Source organism: Schistocerca piceifrons, chromosome 2 (genome assembly GCF_021461385.2).
Source record: "Schistocerca piceifrons isolate TAMUIC-IGC-003096 chromosome 2, iqSchPice1.1, whole genome shotgun sequence".
NCBI classification, from domain to species: domain Eukaryota; kingdom Metazoa; phylum Arthropoda; class Insecta; order Orthoptera; family Acrididae; genus Schistocerca; species Schistocerca piceifrons.
This window is the reverse complement of record NC_060139.1, coordinates 528,967,015-528,982,181: the sequence shown is the minus strand read 5'-3', so window position 1 is coordinate 528,982,181 and position 15,167 is coordinate 528,967,015. Positions and strand designations below refer to the sequence as shown.

The window sequence follows — 15,167 nt, the reverse complement described above, 5'->3', positions numbered from 1 at the left end:
TTCTGTTAACCAGTGAGTCGGACTAAGGTTAGGTAGATACACATTTGTCTTGAACTGGGATGAGCAATCAAATGTCTACCGTGACATGCGGCATTTTTTCTTAATCGTGTGCGCTGTTGTGTACCCCTATCAAGCAAATTACGTGTATTATGGCCATTTGGGATTTACTTTTAATTTTAGTACTGAGCAGAATTAATTTATGATTAATGTATGGTTTCCTTAATCTAAGCCGGCCGCGGTGGCCGTGCGGTTCTGGCGCTGCAGTCCGGAGCCGCAAGGCTGCTACGGTCGCAGGTTCGAATCCTGCCTCGGGCATGAGTGTGTGTGATGTCCTTAGGTTAGTTAGGTTTAAGTAGTTCTAGGTTCTAGGGGACTTATGACCTAAGATGTTGAGTCCCATAGTGCTCAGAGCCATTTGAACCATTTGAACCTTAATCTAACTGATAACGATTTTCTTACCTGTCTCGGTTTAGCTTTCTGTTTATTGGTATAACACTATTTTGTAGCATTTGTTTTGCATCATGCTTTTTTTTTATATCTGATGTTACCCAAGAAAAAATGAAAGAAAGTATTCATAAGACGGGATGTATGCCTCCGAGTTTTTCATTGTATTAACAATGCAGGTTACCCTCTTACGCGTCGTGCATATTACTCGGTCGACTCTCACGATTCCATAACGCAATTGCAACCCTCTGTCGATCGAGGGCTACGTACTGTAGCGGTGTGTTACGTAACTGTGACAGACCCCGAGATACTGCTTGTTGTATTCTTTAAATAAACTGAAAAGACGAATCGAAGAGTTCTTGCACACATGGAGCTACCTTTCCTTTACCGTGGCAACGACACAGCATGTACATGCGACATGTGTAACAACCCGACACCTTGTATACGAGGTAACAGATCATCTACCATACACCCCGACTATGCGCCATCCTCCCGTCATCTTTTTCCAACACTCGATGAAGACTTTTAGAGGGTTTCACTTTGATAGTGATGAAGCGGAGCAAGTAGAAGTAATGTTGTGGCCCCTTCAACAAGGTCAAACATTCTACAGTGGGGGTATCAAGAATCTGTTCTCTGGTTTGGATAAAGATAGTGACTGGAAGAATGAGGATGTAGAGTGTTAATAAGGTTTATTTTATTAAAAAAGCTTTATAAGTTTTCACATATAACAATTCGGAGGCATTACTTTTCGGCACGCACCTTTACTTACGCTTCAATCGACAAGATCTAGTAATTGAGACGGTACACGGTCGCTTTTACTACTTCGATAATGCGAACACGCATCTTGTCGTGATATTTCAAATAGCTTGCAATAAATTTGTATAGAACCGTGAGATATGACACCATTTCCTCTGGATTACAAATTTTTCACTTCTTTCCAAGGCCAGGTAGGGCCCAGCCGAGGCGTCAATCGTAAGTCTTTGCTGTGGCCGCCGGTGTCCTCGTGGCAGTCAGTGTGTTAAGGTGGGAAGTGGACATTGGGAATATAGGAGGTCAGCGTGGATAACGGATGAAATGCATTTGATGTTATTAATAACAAGCCGTAGTTTGTCAGTATTAACGTGAACCTGTAGGTAGAGAAATATCTTGTACCGTTTAATATAACAGTTGACGTCATTAAACTACACTTTTATTGCGTCGGCATACAACTGTTATAGAAACAACAGAAACATAAAAAGAACACAAATGCAATGTTTTTAATACTAATCTTTGCAGTAATTATATTTACGGCATGTCGTGAAGTAATCAGAAACTGACACAGAATTGGATGTATAGATTCGACCGGTTATTTTTAAGTGCAAGAGTCAATTTCTGACACATTTCCAGTTTCTTGGCTCCTCTGGAAACAGCAGATGTCTTCAGTCAGCAGTCCAGCTACTTGTTCTCCACTCCCACGCAGACGATTCAATCTGTGCCAACGTATATGCAATACTTCTAGTTCCTGGGACAATCTGACAGGTATGGTTTGCACTGACTCTTTGGTTTCACCACGTAAACTGCAACGAAGAGAAATGCGCTTTTCTAAAGGTAGGAAGTACAAAAATAACATAGCAGTAAATTTTACTAGTGATAAGACAACGGTAAGGCTTCACCTTTTTCACATAGTGCGAATTTCACTATCAGCGTTGTGACAAGATTATGTTATGTTCGTGTATCAGAGATAATGTGGGGTCACACGGTGTGCTATGTTACAGGGTTCCTATCCTTACTGGTACTATAGCAGAAAGTTGGAAGATTGACGACGCGAATAAACCTGACTTATAGCGTATTTCGAAAGTTTAAGGATGTCACTAGAACCACGTTCCTCTAGGAGGGTAATGCTCCCGGCGTGCGAAGCATTCAGTAAGCAACACATGTACCCTGTGACGAGGCAAATGACAATAATCTGAGGGACCTCGGTTTCATTAGCTTGGAACTGATCTGGCGATCCCTGAGTTTGTAATTTGGGAATGGTCAGCATCTCTGGTCCCCAGTGACCGCAAAACTTTGTCGTACGTGAGACCATCTTAACAGTAGGACGATCCAATGTGACTGGATGAAATGCGTTTACTCTGTCCTTCGTGTACAGGTCAGCAACGGAATTCCGCCGTCCGAACGTTCCCCCAACCCATAACGAACACCCTTTTGTAGCAAAAAGAAATAGAAAAATCAGTCATCTTGACAGTGATGACAGCTACTGACAACAAAATTTACACTCTTAACTGTTTAATAAACAACAGTGTTACGTAAATACTAATGCTTATCATAAAGAACGGACTGAATGAAAGAATACCATATGATACGAAACAGAATAATTCAAGAAATTATTATTTACGAAGGTTAAACCCCAGACCATAAATTGACCAAAAATAACATTTTTCTTAGAAGAGGGTTGTAGCCCCATCGAGCTGTAAGTTTGCGGTGACTACACTGTAACTCGGCAATGGAGATGTTAACGTCATTTCTCTCTTGCACTCTTGCAATAGTAGTACGCATGTTAAGCGCTACTAGGTTATTTTAAAGACGATCTGAATTTTAAAAGTTTTACGGTTGGAATTATTAGTCAGAAGTCGGACTGTAGTAAAATCATCTTTACCGTTTAGACAGATAACGGGATAGTTGATTGCTGATTTGTGATGGGACTTAGCCCTCGTGATACTTAACAGTCACGGAAATCAAAGGACACAGATACAGACTCATCGCTGACATACATTCAATTATTAGACTTGAATAGACAACATATAAACGCAATCACAAAGAATTTACAATTGCGCCGTGCTGTCAGAAGCTATCGTCAAAGTCAGAACTGCGGATGCTAAACGCAATCACCCTGTAGAAACACTGAATGAATTAGGTACCTTTCTCCATCACTCAGAATGCCATGTTTGGAGAGCGCAAGGTCACTAAATGTTAATTGTTTTGAGGAGACCAAAAGTTTGTAGTGGTGAGATCTTCAGTTTTCCCCAACTCTAGAAGATACACATTTTGTTAGAGTTTGAAAAATTATTCTCTTGAAATTGTGCCAGTGTTTCTTTGCACGATCCCTGTGAAGTTATGGACCTCAGCTTAGTGCGAGATGCGAGGCCACCTTCTGTTTATTAATCGTCCGCTAATTTATTGCACCTGGGGCTGGGGCATTTCGGTCGGCTCATCATGAGTTTCAATCGTGATATTTTGCTAGAACACGACGAGCAATTTCACAGTATAAGCACAGCTCTTCTGAAAGCTTCGATAGATGTTGCATTTTCCTTAACCACTGTTCTTGGTGAGTGCAATGTATCAGCCTGCTTACAGCAATGGCCACGAAAAGCCAAGCTAAATAATGTCGTGGTTGTATAGTAACAAACTTACTATACATGTAGTTTTTGCCACTTGTTTTCTAGACTTTTGCATTTAAAGATTCATTATTTAACTTTCATGTACTCTTGTGCTATCCAACAGGCGTGCAGGCACAACTTCTAACGTAGTGGAAATCTTAACCAGTTATACGACAACCCCACATCTTCGTCTTTCGCGATATTTTGGTCTGGCCTAAGTAACGTGCTTTTATCAGGTTCTTTTTTCAACCTTCATTGACTCCTAACTAAAATATGTGGCATGTTTCTATTTACCATATAAATTCCCGATGTTTGGGAAACTTTTTGCAATAGTTGTACGGTTGATTGCTAATACAGTGTGTCATCGCCTATAAGTAGCATATATTTCGGTCCGATATTACATTGTAGATGTTTCACTAAGACAATGAATGAGTCTGTGCCCTAATTTAATGCCAACATGATGTTTCCGAAAAGATGTAGTCCAGTACGTTCATTTATCATTGCCCAGTTCACCTAATTCTTCGTCACTATGTCAACGCGTCGTTAAATTTTAACTTCTTTAAAATTGCAAGCCTGTTTCTACTTGCTCCTAAGGGTATGACGGGTATTGTTTATACACATTAATCCAGTTGTCGGCCTTCTACAGGGTATGAAGAGAAGTGTACGTTGCATATTGGTTTATAGTGTTAAGCTTAGTAATGGTGTGTGTACTTCACTGCCAACACATGCGCTGTGAAAATTAACCACACGCTACGGACCACGGCACTCGTGGCAACTTCCGCCGCCTGTTAAAATATTTTTCGTAAAATGTTGAAACTATGGCCCATTGCGTACTTCATGTCACGTTTTACGACATAATCCTCCTAAAAGAATTCAAGGGTGTGTAGTGAAAAACATGCAGCATATTTAAGGGGCAAGAAAATTACTATAAAAGGTGGACTAAATATGTGCAGCAAATTGCTCTGAATGGTTTTGGTGGAGAATCATGAAGAGTTGCAATTTCGTAATTTCGGCGAGGCAAGGGTAGCCACTGTTAATTGATGTTTTGATTTCACTCATATTTTCACTTTCTCCATAGAAACCTACGCGAATTTTTATGCTAAAAAAAACTGGTTTTATCTTGTCAATTTTGAACAGAAAACAGTTTTGTTCAAAGTAACTTACCTTTCGGTAATTGGTTGTAGCAAGAATACAGCTTCAATGAATTAGCATACAAGTAGAACTTGTTGTCTGCTGCGACACAAATGGTATCACCGTCATCTTCCGTGTAGGACGACCTCCCCAGAAATATATTCTCAGCCGTGATATTTCCCGTGCTTAGATTCTCATTCCCGATGTTGGGCGGTGGTCGACTCTTCTGGTTGTCCGTGGACCTCCGCCACTGCTACCAGTGCTGTAAAAGTCAGTGACCGTAATTAAAGATCTTTATTTTGTCTAATGGCTGCTAGTGCAAATCTCCCACTTAGCACTGCATCGCTACTGAATGCTATATATGTGTTACTTGAACAGTCCGCTGGTAGCAGAAAATAAAAAACAACGAATCAACAGCGCCATGCACGATATGCTCATGTCGGACAGGTGTTCCAATTTACAATTACAGTGGTCTTTCAAGTTCTTGTTGGATTGTTATTATCTCATAATTAAATTGACAATATTAGTTCTTTCCTCATATTTGGGAAGGTTTGCCTTTTTAGTAAGGCTCTGCCACACTAAAAGCTAGCCAGATATTTGGCTGATTAAGTTAGGTTCTTCATCGGTTTTGACATCAGACAGCCCGCTCCGACGTTAGTAGTAAAGAATAAAAAGGTAATGCGGAAGCTGGAAGCCTTCCTCGTTACGATCATGTAGCTGGGGTTTCACTGAAAAGCACACATATCTCCAAGTGGACGGCTCTGTAAAGTCTTTTGCTCCTCATCAAGATAATGAACGTAACCTATTAAAATATTGTCCCTGTTCCGTCCTCTGAAAATCACGTGATAGAGAAGATTAATATGTACCATTAGTATTTGTTTGTTTTTCTGTTACATTCAAATTAAATTTAGAGGCAAAGAAGTGACAGCCTTGCATGGAACGTCTCCCATAACTTCTTGTGATGTTCCGCATATTGTACGACAGGAGACATCAGAGTCATTTCACTATCTACGTTAAGTCCAAGATACTAGTACATACACGGTTCCGTCACAGTAATGTGACCATCGCCTTTGTTCGACATCAACGCGAGATAACCACTCAACGAAGGTATGGTGTAGCATTATCAGTGGAGGCTATATAAAGATCATCAGGGAGCCGCGGGGGACAGTGCAATCATTGTCATAATGCGGAAACGAAGCTATTTATCTGACGTCCAAAACGGTATGATTATTGCCTTTCTGGTAAAGAGTAGATGTACGCCTCAGTTTGTTAACTGTTCAAGTGTCACCCTGCTTAAAGTGATTTGTGCATGGTAAAACTGCACTATCGAAAACTGACAGCATGACCAGTGGGGCAGCATTGACCATAGATGACAGAAGTGAAAGACAGCTGCGGAGATGTGTACGGATGAACAGACATGCAACAGTTGAGGGAAAGGCGCCCCAGATGAACAACGGGGCTACCAGCAATGTCTGCTCAACGATTATCCCGCGAAAGTCGCTGTTTTCCGCTGTCCACCGTAGGTTCCAGATTCATTCGCTCACGTCGACTGCTGTTCACCGGCGACGAAGGCTTCAATTTTCACTCCAATATCCGAACCGGACCTGCTTTGAGCAGCCGTTTTAGGTGAAAGACGATTTATGCTCGATCGGGTATGAGGCGAGTGGCGGGTAGGGCGTGAAACGTCTCAAGGCAAACAACCTGCAATGTATGAGGGAGCGTTAAGGTCTGAGGAATGTATTCGTGTCGGTGATTCTTCATAAAGGAAGCCATAATCGATCTAAACTCCTATGCGTTTGTGCTTGAGGAGCGTGTCCACCCCTCCATGCAGTTAAATGTTCTTCGGTACGATGACATCTACCAAGAAGACAATGCATCCTCTCACTGTTGGATCTGTAGTTTGCTCTTAACATGACTGGATATGTTTCCTTCTGTTCTTTGAGATCTCAATATGGTAACTTTAGGGCTCTTGTACTTCTCTTTATACTCTGTGATCAAGAAATGTGTTTCCAGTAATTGCAGTTTTATTTTATTATGCAACTGTTTTGTTGGATACTTGTTGTCAGTTTCACTACGTAGTTTTCTGTAAAGAATTTAAGAGTTTTTTCACTGCACTCGCTTTCTTCAGCAGCGTCAATTATGTGGTCTCTATTTGGCTTTCTAATTTTTACATGGTTCTCCACCAGTTTTTGTTTTGTTTATGCTACTTATTGTTCAACATTGTCTTTTATTTGCCTGTTCGTACTTATGTTCACCTCTCTTTAATCACTTTGTTCGTAGTTTGTTTAGTTAGTGACTTGTAGCGCATTTTTCGTTGCTGTTCATTATTGCACTACTACTTACGTTTGTAAGACCCTCTCATAGTTTTTACAGAAACATTTGAAATGTAACGCATGAGAAAATTTTTCAGCCAGCACACCGAAACATTACATAGAGGCAACGAAGAACGTGACATCATACGTTACAGTTCAAAGTGCACAAACAAACTTTGTGAATTGACTCAGTCTCTGTATTTTGAACGCGGTAAGAAATGCGTAATAAGATATTCCAAAAATATTATCCTTGAATAGCTGAAATTATGTTCTATGATTTACATTTGCTGGCTTTTTAATTGCGGTGAGGACTAAACAGACGACCGCAATTGAAAAATCGTTGAGTTACACACACGCAGACAAATGATCGAAAATTTATGTTGCTTCCAACAACACTAAGGGGAAATAAAATTGCGAAAACTATAGACAGGAAAACGTAACTGGTGCAGTAACTGTTTTTGTTACATAAATAAAGCTGGCGTCCTCTTTTCACCATTCCTACATGAGGTGTTGCGTGCGCATTCCAGTATGTGTCACAGCTTATCGTCATGGTTCTTTACTTCTCAAGTGTAAAAGGATTCCAAAACCAGTCACTAACTCTCAAAATACATATAGCTATTAAATAGTAGAGCAATGTGATTAAACCTGGTGCCACAGGCAGGATTTGTGTGAGACTGTTCTGGGCAATTTCTCTGACAAATGCCATACGCTCATTTTAATTCATATCTGACAAGTACCTCTAGCATTTTAGTTACAGAAGCCACTCTCTTACATCTAACAGACTCAGAGTTCCCGTATCAGTTGTTATGAAAGAGAAGCTCAGTGATCATAGGGAAGTTACAAATTGAACGTCTTTTAGTGTCAATAGAATGTTACTGGATATAGGAAAGAATTCCCCCTCAGAAGAAATATCAGGAATTTAACTACAGTTTATTGCAGCTGTCAAGATCGAATATTCAGCTCCATTAGTGACGAGGGTGTGAAACACAAAATGGTCAACTCTACGAGTATTTGCAAACTGCATTTTAGACCTGTATGTGCCCAGCAAGTTTTTAGTGAAATGCAAAGACCCGTCACAGTTCTAGTGATACGTTACTAAGTTTCTGTCAAAACATTAAGAGCTTCAATACACGTTTCAAGACGTCTTAGCCCTGTTAAAAGCGAAACCTGAAAGCAGCTATGATATTTAAATTAATCACTCAATAGCCGATATGACCAAAAATCTTAACGTATATGGGTACAATATACACATCTACTTCACTTATTAAGTCACTCTTTGACCGTACTGACACCCTCTCGACAAATCTAGGAGAGAAGGTCGAAGTACTGATTTCGCTTTTCCGAATCTGATTCACCACAGAATTAGGTTTCGTTGAATTGTATCAAAAGACCCAGCTAGTAGACATTGGCGTAACTTATCGAACAAGTAGAAACTAATACCGCTCAGTAGTGGAAATGTATCTGGATCTAAGAAGATGTCTTCAAGGTCCTCTTACACAACTTTCTGCCGTTCCAGCAGAAGTTATCAGTAGGTCGAAAGAGCGACAAAGCATGCCGAGCGACTCGAAAAAAGCACACATATTTGGATGCCTAACTCGTTGTACTTACAGAATAGATGAACCCCCATTTTATACCCACGGTTGATGACCGTTTTGGTGGACGGAAGTCCCCTCCATAAGAAACCATACTGATTCAGCAAACACTAGTCTTGTGATACTCATCAACAAGGAATCACACTATGGGCAATGTCGCCCACATCGAAGCCTCGTTCCTTGAAATATTCCGAACAATATTCGATACAGTTCCGAAATGTCATTTAGTGGACAACGTACGAGAATACCGGATATCGGACCTGATTTATGATTTTATTCGGTAACTCACTGCAGAAATAGTACAACACAACAGTCTTAATGGAACCAAAGTGATAGTCGGAAAGATATTTTCAAAGGTACGGCAGCGAGCTGTGATATGGCTATAAATGTTCACAAATTACACAATATAAAAGAAGTATCCAATAGTTTGGGAGGTGGCAGGTTAGACGAAAACATAAGCAAAATGTCCCGAAGACACGAGGTCCAAGATACATTCTTTTAGAGCTACTTGTACTTGGTGATACTGTAAACCGCCTTCACAGTTCATTTCAAGTGCAGCATATACGTTAATTCTAATAAAACAGTTAAGTATTTTGAACAGTTTATTAAAAACATTTACGTTGTCGTTTTTTCTCTGAAATCGCCAGAACATTGATGCCTGCTGTTTCACAAAGAAAATACCAAACTCCATTTTGATCCCCTCCTTTACAGATGGCTCACAAATGCAGGTCTTATGTAATAGCTTGTAAAACTACGACACCGTGCAGCACGTGTTTTCCAGCTATTTGGTTTCATAAATTTAAAACCATTTTTGGAACTCTATGTACTCGTGAAATTAATCATAAATGATATTTTATGAGACTGTAATATATACTGAAAGAATAAATAACAAATAATTATGTCAAGACGTTGTAGTAAGTAGTCTGGAAATGACAGGGATGTTATATTTGTATGACATGGGTCATACATTTCATGTAACAATAATATCGTTGGCGTAAGAACGCACAGAGGGATGAGTTGCGAACAATCTGCGTTGTGGGTCAGACATGTGTTTAGGGGCAGAAATGACGAAGTGTGCTGGAATTGATGTTATAATAAGGGGGAAGCTAAGATATAAGTGAGGGAGCACGTGTATGTGCGTAGTACATGATCGCAAGAAGGTTTTTAGAGTTAATGAAAAAAGCAGTGTGGCCCAAGTTTATCCAAGTTCATCGCTAATAAAACGAGCCTACTGTCTGTACTGAATTTCATAAATAGCATTACAGCGTACTGCAAGCAACTAATCGCAAAGTAAGATACATCCAGTAGTTTTATAGTTGTGTTATACGCATGCCAGTATAATAGAAGCTTTCTTGGTTCAAAAAATAGCTCTGAGCACTATGGGACTCAACATCTGAGGTCATCAGTCCCCTAGAACTTAGAACTGCTTAATCCTTACTAACCTAAGGACATCACACACATCCATGCCCAAGGCAGGATACGAACCTGCCACCGTAGCGGTCGCGCGGTTCCGGCCTGAAGTGCCTAGAACCGCTCGGCCATCCCGGCCGGCAGCTTCCTTGGGACATTAGATTGGTGTAGTCAAACCACCAACGTAGTCCTGTCCTCTCATCATAACTTCGGAGAAGGTCATAAAGGAAAAATATAGATAATAGAGATACGTTAAATTGAGAACTAATTTTCAATCAAGTAGTCATTGTTATAGAAAGCTGTAGTAAGTATGGTTCTTCATATGGTGCAGCACTGCTATGCTAACACAGACAATCAGTTGAAACAAAAAGTGATATAAGTGCAATACATGTTTGAGTGACAAAACTATACTAGCTATCTTGAAGCAAAAGTAATTTTATGATTTTATGTTGTGTTCTGTAAATAACATATCTCTACATAACATTAGTACTGTCAGTAGGTTGTTGACTTGAGGGAAAGTTTCTACGGCACTATTCGAATAATATCTGCTAAGGATAAGGAATTAATTACTTCAGGTCACGACTAAAGATATTTTCAAAGACACAGCTTTATCGTTATTTGCTTGACGCAATATAGTACCTATGAAGTGATACTAGCCGCAATTAAAGTTTTTATTAAAATTATTTCATCACAGATTAACGTCTTTAGTGTTCATTTTACTCGTGTTTTTTTTTTTTTTTTTTTTTTTTTTTTTACATCCAAGATCACGCAAGCGCATTTCGTTTATTTACCGCATTACCTTTGTTGAAGTATTTGCGTGAATTCAGTGTAATTAGCTATTTACCAAATGCAGCTTTCAATCGTTTTGGAGATGGATAACATTTTATTCAGATCTCTAAATTCATTCATACAACTTTGTGATACATAATCACGGTTTCCTACAGTAAGGCCGCCACTCGTAGCGTTTCTTTTTTTTACATTTATAAAGATTTGTACACTGCAAATACTCGTACAATAACGATTGGGTTGTAACTGTCTAAATAGTATCGGTAAGCATCGATCTCCATATTAGACGCTTTGTTTCTATTTATTGTGCAACAGTTTTATGCACAGGAGAGTATATGTGAGTATAACGTTACGATACAATAAGAATAGGATGTGGTCCAAGTGGTTTAACAGTTGCTTACTGCACTCTGCTGATGATTCGATATAGCAAACAGCTTACACTGGACGAGATAAGCTTCACAATAGCGAAGATTAACAAGTGCTCGTTCGAAATAAGATATGCATTTTAAAGTCTCCTGGATTGTATTTCATTTTTTTTTCGGCCGATCAACCATCTATCTATACATGGAAATAGCTTTCGCACGGATTAATACATGAGATATTATGTAAAATTGGGTTAAGGAAAAAATGTTTATCGTGAATGACAGATAATAAATTCTACCAATACTTACCAGCAACAAGCAACAAAGCAGCCTTCATTGTACTCGACAAAAACAACTACTGCTCTCTGCGTTATATTTTCATTTATATATGTTTAGATACCCGATGGTATCATCGAATGTTATCGTTAAGTTCCCTCCTCATTTTCCGTTCCGTGAACTCTGGTTGCAGCAACTAGCAGCAGATTGACTTTCCTTGTACTTGAAAGGATCTGTGATCGTTCGCTGTGTCATACGTATTATCAGCATTACAACTACAGCATTCAATAAAACTGGTTACCATACTTTAGGCACAGACTGGAAAGGAATATTTTTTTCTCTCAATAAAGCCTATCTTTTAATGTCGTACGGCTCGAATGCTGATGAAAGGAGGTGAACAAATGTCAGTGACGTTTATATCATTCACCGTCCGGTGTAAAGAGCAATCTCTTGTGCATAGAGGAACTTTAGTACTTAGATACTACAGTCTAGTTCCCAATCTTAGAATCATACGAGGGAGTGTACTCCAGAGACTACGTAAGCTGTTTAAACCATCTTCTAAATTTTTTTATTATTCTTAGACGTAATGTTTTGTTTTTTGCAGCATTTGTAATTTTTTGGAGACCTACACCTCTACGTCCTGTATAATACATTAAATCTATTTGAAATATGTGGTTAATTCTTTAGCTACAGACTGTTATCCAAAGTTATACATCTAACTTACCGTGGATTAAATTTGGGACCGCCATATCGTATGGGCACGTAAAATTCCCCTCCTTAAAAAATCGTTTTGCGTGTAAAGCAGTCAAATTAAAGGCTAGACGAGCATTGTTTGTTAGGATTGAGTCTATCAACACAATTCGAAACGGAAATGGCATATATCTGTTATAACTCCAGAGAAAGGGCACTTAACGACTCTCAGGAAAGACATCCTACATAAAGTACTGACGGTTTTGTGATACTGCGTTGGTCGTGCGCCATAGTAAGTAATAATTTAACACAAGACAATGTTGTGATTTGGAAAATGGGAAAAAGCTTCAATTCAGCCGAGTAAACTTTGTAATGCAGAAAAAGACTGGAGCACATAAAAAGTGGATAAGAAATAAGGAAATATTTTAAAGATAAAATACCCAGCTGCTTAGAAGCGAAGATGTGTAGATTGTTTCGAATTACAACCTTGTCCCCCACCCTTCTGTTAGAGGGAAAGTCACACAAGGAACGACTTAGAGAGAAAGAGCCGATGTTTCACACATCACTAACAGCTCCACACACGGAACAATATTATTATTTACTTAACATGATAAGTGTTTAATTGTTTAAGGTTTTAGTGTAAATGGCATATCAGTTATGTATGTAGCAAATTCTGCCACGTCGAAGTTAATTATGTCACATTATCCTTAGAAAAATGAAGTGAAATAATTTTCTTTTTGATGCCTTTAACCTCGCATTTTGGAAAAACGGACAAAATGTCTGGTGGGATACTGCAATCACTGGTTATACAATGTTACTTATAATCCGTCATGATTGCAAAAATGTTTATTCACGTAGCTGGTTACTGTCCCTCTAGAACCATCTTCAGATATGCAAATTTCGGTTACAGGAGTAACCCGTCGTCACACAGCAACATTCACATGCTGCGTCCAGCTGAAAATTCCGGTATGATCTCGAGGGCTCTGGACAGTCTGTCGCACCACACTGGCGCTTCTCTTCTGGACTTTCCTCGTACTGTGTAACAAATGAGTGGACAGATGTGTCAACAAAGATGAATTCTCTGAAAACGTCTGTAGTGGTCTTATTATTTACTGTTGGTACTGCAAATGACAGACACTCCCTTTCCTACAGAGCACACGTACTTCTATTCCTGCAGCCCCTGCAGAACATGAACAGGAAGTCACGAACGTAGACTTCCTTTGATTACATCCCTATTAACAGTATAGTATCCATTTTGTTGATGAGCTTTTAACTGCTTCATCTTCGCCTTGTTGGCAACCAAAGTGACGGGCTACTTTTGTACTTTTTACAAACAAGGGACAGCTTTGACAATGAACTTTCGGAACCGGGCAAAACCATGAATAAAGTATCACCCGATCATAGAAAAACCAGTGGTCTGTATAAATTCCATTCAAAACGTTGCATTCTACCACAAGCAGCATTTTAATAGAGAGAAATAAAGTAACAAGATGTAATTGAAAGGTGAATAGGGAACTTTAAGAATATTAACATGTAATTCAGTGACGTCAGTGTAGCATGCACTTTCAGTCAAAAGTGCAAAAATACTCTGCCTAAAGTAATCATATAGCTCAAAACACACATATCCTACACACCTGATAGTGCTTATACGAATTCTCAATCTGCAGATAAGGAAGTGGTTAAAACAATCCAGACGAGAACAAAGTCAGCACCTCATTAGATCCACGTTTCTATATCCACAATCACTTCCATATTTTATCAGTCCAACAAACAACGGGACATTAATTACATTTTTTAATGATATTGTGAGTATGTCAGTGTCATTACAGGCCTTCCACCAAGTATAGTGCAAAATATGCATATACTCAGTTGCCAAAACTTGATAGTACATCCCAGAGTGAAGTGTATAATGACAAACTTATGTAAATCTTCTCTTGTGTTTTGGAACATTGAAGTCTTACATAATCAGCAATCCTTGTGATGTAGAGTTTATATGGGCGAAAGACGTAACCACCAAGAGATGGTAATGTTTTGTGGCTTTTAGTGGAATATCTTCAGCAAATATCTTTGCTTGGAAAATTTGCACTTAGACGAGTACGATGCGTATACCGTCATCATAAATTACGCAGCAACACGTTCTTTTCACTTGCTGCGTGTTCGCCAAGGAATGAAGTAAGATATCGTTTCATGTTGATCTTTCGTCATTGTTCTACTTGTGCTTGCCTCCGCATGAATGTTTCGTGGCAGGTTGATTCAAGTTCCTTTGAAATATTTGTCGCAATAGTGTCTTTTGACCCTTGAAAACAGTAAGTAAGGTTTTGCAGCTGCAGGAACAGAAGTACGTGTGCTCTGTAGGAAACAGCGTGTCTGTCATTTGCAGTACCAACAGTAAATAACAAGACCTCTACAGACGTTTTCAGAGAATTCATCTTTGTTGACACATCTGTCCACTCATTTGTTACAGAGTACGAGGAAGTTCCAGAAGAGACGCGCCAGTGTGGTGCGACAGACAGTCCAGAGCCCTCGAGATCATACCGGAATTTTCAGCTGGACGCAGCATGTGAATGTTGCTGTGTGAGGACGGGTTACTCCCGTAACCGAAATTTGCATATCTGAAGATGATTCTAGAGGGACAGAAACCAGCTACGTGAATAAACATTTTTGCAATCACGACGGATTATAGGTAACATTGTATAACCAGTGATTGCAGTATCCCACCAGACATTTTGTCCGATTTTCCAAAATGCGAGGTTAAAGGCATCAAAAAGAAAATTACTTCACTTCATTTTTCTAAGGAGAATGTGACAT

The 15,167-nt window shown here is 39.3% G+C and overlaps 1 protein-coding gene and 1 long non-coding RNA gene across 2 annotated transcripts in view; both read right to left on the bottom strand.

Moving 5' to 3' along the window:
- The window catches only part of LOC124776902, a 107,781-nt gene that overhangs the window by 51,821 nt on the left and 40,793 nt on the right, over positions 1 to 15,167 (bottom strand). The window lies entirely within an intron of this gene.
- LOC124776904 lies at positions 1,617 to 11,743 on the bottom strand. The gene is made up of 3 exons (XR_007015665.1): positions 11,703 to 11,743; positions 4,965 to 5,193; positions 1,617 to 2,000 (listed from the first exon to the last, which is right to left on the bottom strand). It is a non-coding gene; the product is annotated as an uncharacterized LOC124776904 (long non-coding RNA).